A 6,272-nucleotide genomic window follows, 5' to 3' on the forward strand; every position below is an offset into this window, starting at 1 on the left:
TTGATCAAAAATGTTGTCTCATAACAATAAATTAAGAAGACTCGAATGCCACTGTGCAAACAAACTTCTATTCAGTGCATTTGCTATATATGTATACATCGCCCCTACGATGTTGCCAACTCTCATGATTTGATTGTGAATCTTGCTGTATTTGGTGTTTTTTTTCTCAAAGTCCCAGCTCCTGGAATCCTGTGATTATGTGAGACTCTCAGGTGCATTTTAAAAAATGTGTAACTTAAAGGCTTAAAAACTGAAAGGCAAATAAAAAGAAGCTAAGTTTTATTATTTTATTTAAAAGTTCATGCTTGCTAAGCCAATCTCATGGTTTTTGGGGGCCTGGCTCATGGATTTTGAACACTGAAGGCTGCCAATGCTGAAATTACACTGAGTACTTTGAGAGTATACTGTGTTCAAACTGTATCATCTGAAGTGAGATAGGGTGGAGAGGGAGGAAGACCCTTATAGACAGATATGAAGGCATCTTTCTCCAGGAAATTGTTCTAACGTACTGGTCAGCTGATGCAATCTGGTTTATTTGAAAAGTAAGAACTTTTCTCTTCAGCAGTATTTTATGAGCCTTGGGATCGGGTAAACTTTAGATGGGTTTTGTGGGTTCAGCTGCAGCCACAGAAAGCATGAAAACAAAGGTGCAACCCTCCCCCCCATGGGGGGGGGGGAAGAAATGGGAACTGCATTCACTCCTTTGCACAAGAAACCATGCATAGCTCAGGTCCTGCATCATGGTGGTGCTGCTCCCAGCCATGTCACTGTGTGATGATGTCAGAGTCATGCACCGCTACGGAGGCCTGAAAAACAAAATGTACAAGAGGGAGCAGTGGAGTGCTGAAGGGAGATGTTTGATGCCCCCATGTGTCCCAGTCTCCAGGCAGTAAGGACGTGGGGGTGGATGCATAGCTGGGCTGACTCCCTCACCACATCCCAGGAGGGGTCTCTCTCGCCACTGTGAGCACACCCATTGAATCGGGAGGCTGTACTGTTGCCACTGTCCAGGCTGTCTGTGGCAGGGATGATCTATCAGTACTTGTGGGGGGTGGGGGAGGGCAGGAAATAGGGAGGAAAAGCTAATTGCTATAAGAGGCAGTGAAATCACCCCAATTTTAACAAGGGTTTTCAGGCACTCCTCAAGGCGCTCGAGTACGCTGTTGCTTATTGGTTTACTAGGGCAGTAACCTGACTGATAGTTCCAATTATTGTTATGCTTCTTGCAGGCCGGTGTCTACTAAACTTTTAGGGGCAGGTTATGGCAGACTCTCTCAGTGATGCGTGGTAATGGTAGTGAACAAGAAGCTGCCTCCCCTTGCAGGATCCATGCCAGGACCACTCAAGGCAGTGCAGGGGCTGTATTTTGGGGCACCTTCCAGGGCACACCTACATGAAGGGACAAGCCAATGAACTTCTCCTCTGCACCATCGTCTGAAGAGGGCTGTGCCACTCTTTAGGGGGATGAATGGGCCTTGCTGATGGTATCATTTGACAAGTCTGGAATGGTTTCTGTGGAGTAGGCCATGCGTTTGAGTGTAGGCCAAGTGTAGGTAGCTCCTGTTCGCTATACCTGTCCTAAACCCTAGTTTTGCCTTAGCAGAGAGAAGGTGTTACTGTTCTACAGTGATCACGTACTCCACTCCTGAATTGTCCTGTAGAATCTGCAAGGGCAGAGTAGAAGTATGTGCAGTGTTGGCATATTGGGATACGACTCAAAGAGGGCCTAGTTAAGGTTGTGTTGTGGGGGTGGCATGTAGTTCTGTATTTCCTGACTTTCAAAAGGTTAAATTTGCATTACCCTAGCTCTTCATTTCCTAGATTTCAGAGGTTTAAGTGTAGCTGAACTTGATGTTCTGAGATGAAACATCATTGGACAATCTTAACTCTGCCTTAACAAAGTTTGGGGGCCATTAATTTCCATTAAAAAAATTCTAAGAACCTAATGTTCCACGGGCCACCTCTCCATCTCTACTGCCTCTGGCTCCTTGACAACTATTACCCTGGCCACAGAAGGTACTGAACTGATGTTGTTCCCTTCACTGCCCCACGATCATCTCTCTGCCTGTCCAGCACAGCCTGGTCCTCCCTTCCCAGTCTTCCTACCCACAGAGGAATGGGCGTCAGTGCGGGGGCTCAATATATTGAGAATCTGGGTACAGGATGCAGGAATAATACAGGCACTGATACAGTCAGTAAAGGCATATTTTGAAGGGGGGACAAAAATGAGGGGCATGGGTATGTTTTGGGGATGCAGCTGAAGCCTCCCTACTTCCCCCAGCGCACAGCTCTGACCCTCTTCTTTCCTCTCCACACTCTTCTGCACGTTTCTGCCCTTCCCTTTCCTCTTAGAAGCAGCAATATCCAGCATCCTGGAGGCAACATGGAGAAGGACAAAGTCCTGGATTCCTTCCCCGATCAGGTTTCATTGGAGGGAAGGAGAGCCACTGAGCCCCGTCCCTTGGCCTAGTGGAGAAGCCATGGGGAGGAACTTTGAGGTGAATGGGTGTATTTGTAAGGGACCTTGGGGAAGGCTGAGCTGGTTCCATTTCCTTTCCCCTCCTTATGGTACCGTTCTGTCAGCACTTATGAGCTCTCATGATGCAAAGATCCCTTTGGGGATGATCCCTTATTCATAGAGGGATTGTAGAAAAACTACACTTTTTGGAAACTTAGTTCTTCATCAAAGCTCTAATAATCAAACTAAGTTTTCAAAAACATAATGCTTGTATGAGCCCTTGCACTAGTAAAAGTCATTGTCTAAGTGTGTGCTGGCCTCTCAGTAGCTGTGTCAGGTTGGCAAAGGGACAGATCTGCAGTCCCAACTCCAACATTGCCTGCCCTGCTCCAACACATACTCCTATTTCTCCTTCTCTTCTCCAGTTCCCCCATATTCCCATGTTCCTATGAAACAAAAAGGTTATGAAAATCTGAAAATGTTATTAGCAGCTCATGGTAATGGGTTGTCTATCACTAACCCCAGGACCAAAGGACCTAACAACTTAGTTGCTTTCCTTTGATCACATTCAGTCCTATTGTTCAGAAAATGACTGACGCTCCTGAGTCATAATTACATTACCTTTACAAGAATCTTTCATCTTACCTCTGTTTAATACTATTTTCTTTGGTAATACTTCTAAAGTAAAATCAGAGTGCATGTGGATTTTAGAGCACTTTAAAATATTGGCTCTTAAACCAGGGCAAAACTTTCCAAAAGGAGCCCCTACAGAATGCATGGAGAGAACTCAAATGTAGAATACAGATGCTCTGAAAACTGCCAAGGGTACAGCTCCAATTCACTGGTCATAGGCATTGTTCAGGGTCAGTGGCCATAGCATGTCACCTTGAACCATCCAGTCGCTGTGATAAGACTGCCTGTGAACTTTCTGGCATGAACAGAACCCTAGTCTTGCTGTACATGTGCATTTCCCTCTTTGGTTTGTCAGTTAGGCTTGATCCAGGGTAAAGCTTTGGAAATGTTGCATTCCCCAAAGAGGCAGTGGCTAGCATGCAATACTTGAGATAAATCCAGAGGAAGTAAAATCAACGTGGAGAAGATTAGAGCCATTGTTCAAAACCCAGGTATGCACAAAAACTGTTAGAAGAACCCGGTGATTTTGTAAATATGACTTTCAGGGGGACTGCATTTCAGGAACCCTTTGTTCAAAGGATCCCAAATGTGAATCCTTTCCCCCAGCCCCGTGTAGCACAGCAACTTTCAAGACAATCCAAGCCGCCATGTGGATTTTAGAGTGACTCTAAATCTTAACTATGCAGAGTTGCCACTTTGCTATAATGTGCAACATCTAAATTGCCATGACCCCAAATCAAAAACAGAAGTGTCTTTTGTGCAAAAAAAATCAGAAGTACTTTCATGAATGACCACCATGTGAGAAGAATAAAATGAGAAAGGCCTTCACAGCTTGCTGAGGCCATATTTATTATGTTCTCAGGATGACATATAGTAATGAAGGCATATATCAAGGTTATGAGAGGCCCTCTTTGAAAGGTATCTGGATATCTCACATGTAACAAATAATCAAAGCAGATCTGGGTATTATGGACAGTTCTAGTGTGCCAGTTCTTAGTGAGAAACCAACATCTAGAGCAGGACAATAAGAAGTCATTTTGTTTCGCAGGAGATTTTGATTTTCAAAAATTGGTTTACTTTGGATTTGGAATGAAAACCAAAAATTTCAAAATTCTCTGTGGAAACGAATGGAGCCCTGGCTACCCTGAAGCCAGGGACCCTGAAAGCCTTGGGAGCCTGCGCTGCCCAGTAGCCAGGTGGGCAAGACGGCAGGAAAATAGGCAGGTTTCATGACCTGCTTGGGTTCCATCAGAACTTCATCAACACTGAACCATGTCTGTTTGGATTTCAACAAATTTGCAAATGCTGATGGAAAAAAAATGTGTGGTCTGTGATGACTTCTGACCAGTCTATCGACAACACTAAAGATTGATCAGTTTATGTAGTTAGTTCATTATTACTTTTATTTCTCTGTCAATCATATGAAAGCATTTTACATCAAAAGTCAAATGTAGATCTAGTTAGTGGATAATGGAGCTGATTGTTGTGTACAAGGGAGACAGTAGAACCCCAAAATTGCAGTAAATATTTTCCTTTTTTTCTTTCTTATTTTTCTCCTGTTGCAGCTTTTTTTGCATGCTGACAACATTAGTCCTTTGTGCCTTTCTTATGGATGACTTTTCTTGTGAATTTTGTAAGATACTTGTTTTCACTTTTCATGGTTGGTGATAAGTTGAATTACTCCGGACACATTTTTGTTTTGCATTTTATATCCAACTCATAATTTAATCATTTGCAAAAAGAGATGTTCTTTGTAGAGTGGTAGATTATCTATTCTTGTGTGCATGTGAATCAAACAGAAGTCAATTAAAGTAATAAAACAAAAACTATATAATCAGGCCAAGGATTGACTAAAGCAAGGCTAGTTTGCTACAAGATTATCAACACCTTTTTTGGAAGGAATCTAGCATCTGCCATCTAGAGTATACAATAGTCTGAACAGTACTAAATAAACTACTGCTTGATGCTAGACACCTCACAAACTATTGCCCAGCAAATTACCTTCCTTTCCTAAGTAAGATAGTTAGACAGCTTGCAGAAAACAGTTTCTGATCCCCTCTGTTAGCTGCCAGGACCTGGGATCCCTCTCATTCAGGCTTCAGAGCAGGGAATAGTACAGACACAACACTTGTGGATGACTTTTTTTTCTATCCACAGATGATGGAAATTCATCCATATTCTTTGTTGGACCCTTCTATGGCTTTTGACACTATTGATCACCAGCTAGTCTTGGCCATCATGAAGTGGTTACTGGAGTGAACAGAAATACCCTGAAATGGCTCTGGTCCATTTTCCCTATCTGAGCTCAGTGGATTGGAACCGGCAGCTGTTTCTCTGCCTGGAGTCCCCCAAAGCTCAATCCTCTTCTTCTCCATCTGTATGAAGCTATTGAGAGAGCTGGTGAAACAGCACCAGGTAATGTGATAGCAGCACACACATAACACACAGTTCTACAACTTGTGTCAAGTATATGTAGCACCATCTCCCAGCTTTCTCAATGCCAGGCTGAAATCAACACCTGGATGAAGAACAGTTGCCCAGAGCTGAATCCAAGCAAGACTGAGGTAATGTTGATAGGAAGAAGCTGAAGTGCTGAATTCAGACCTTTCACAGGAGCTGGACCTGGATTATAGGATTCACGTCCCTAAGAGATAAGAATGACTGTGGAATTAACTACTTCAGAATGAGATGCAAAACTCACTTCTGCAGCTCAGCTTCCCCTCAATAAGTTCTTCACACGCGACATATCTATTCATTCACGCACACATATCCGCAAGCATAAACAAGCAAATAAAAAGCTATAGTCTTTCTCCTTGAAAGAAAGCAAGCATGGTTGTGATTTTTGTTTCTGAGATACTTGGGAGATGCTCACATACGACACAAACACCTAGATAGACTAAAACACTCAGGAGAAAATTTTCAAACCTGAGTGTCTAAAGTTAGACTCTTAAATCCATATTTAGGCAACTAAATACAAATGTCCTGTTTTCAAAGGCCTAAGGCTGCTAACAGATTCTCCTTCAGTGCATGTGGGACTTGTGCATCTGTAGAAGGATGCTCTGAGTTTTACCATGCTCTCATTCAGATATTCCTGGTGTGAAGCACTGTTACATCTGTGAATTCCTATGTGGCCATACAGTTGTGTGTGTGTGTGTATATATATAAAAAAAAAAAAAAAAAA

This window comes from Chelonoidis abingdonii, chromosome 2, assembly GCF_003597395.2.
Source record: "Chelonoidis abingdonii isolate Lonesome George chromosome 2, CheloAbing_2.0, whole genome shotgun sequence".
Classification (NCBI taxonomy): domain Eukaryota; kingdom Metazoa; phylum Chordata; order Testudines; family Testudinidae; genus Chelonoidis; species Chelonoidis abingdonii.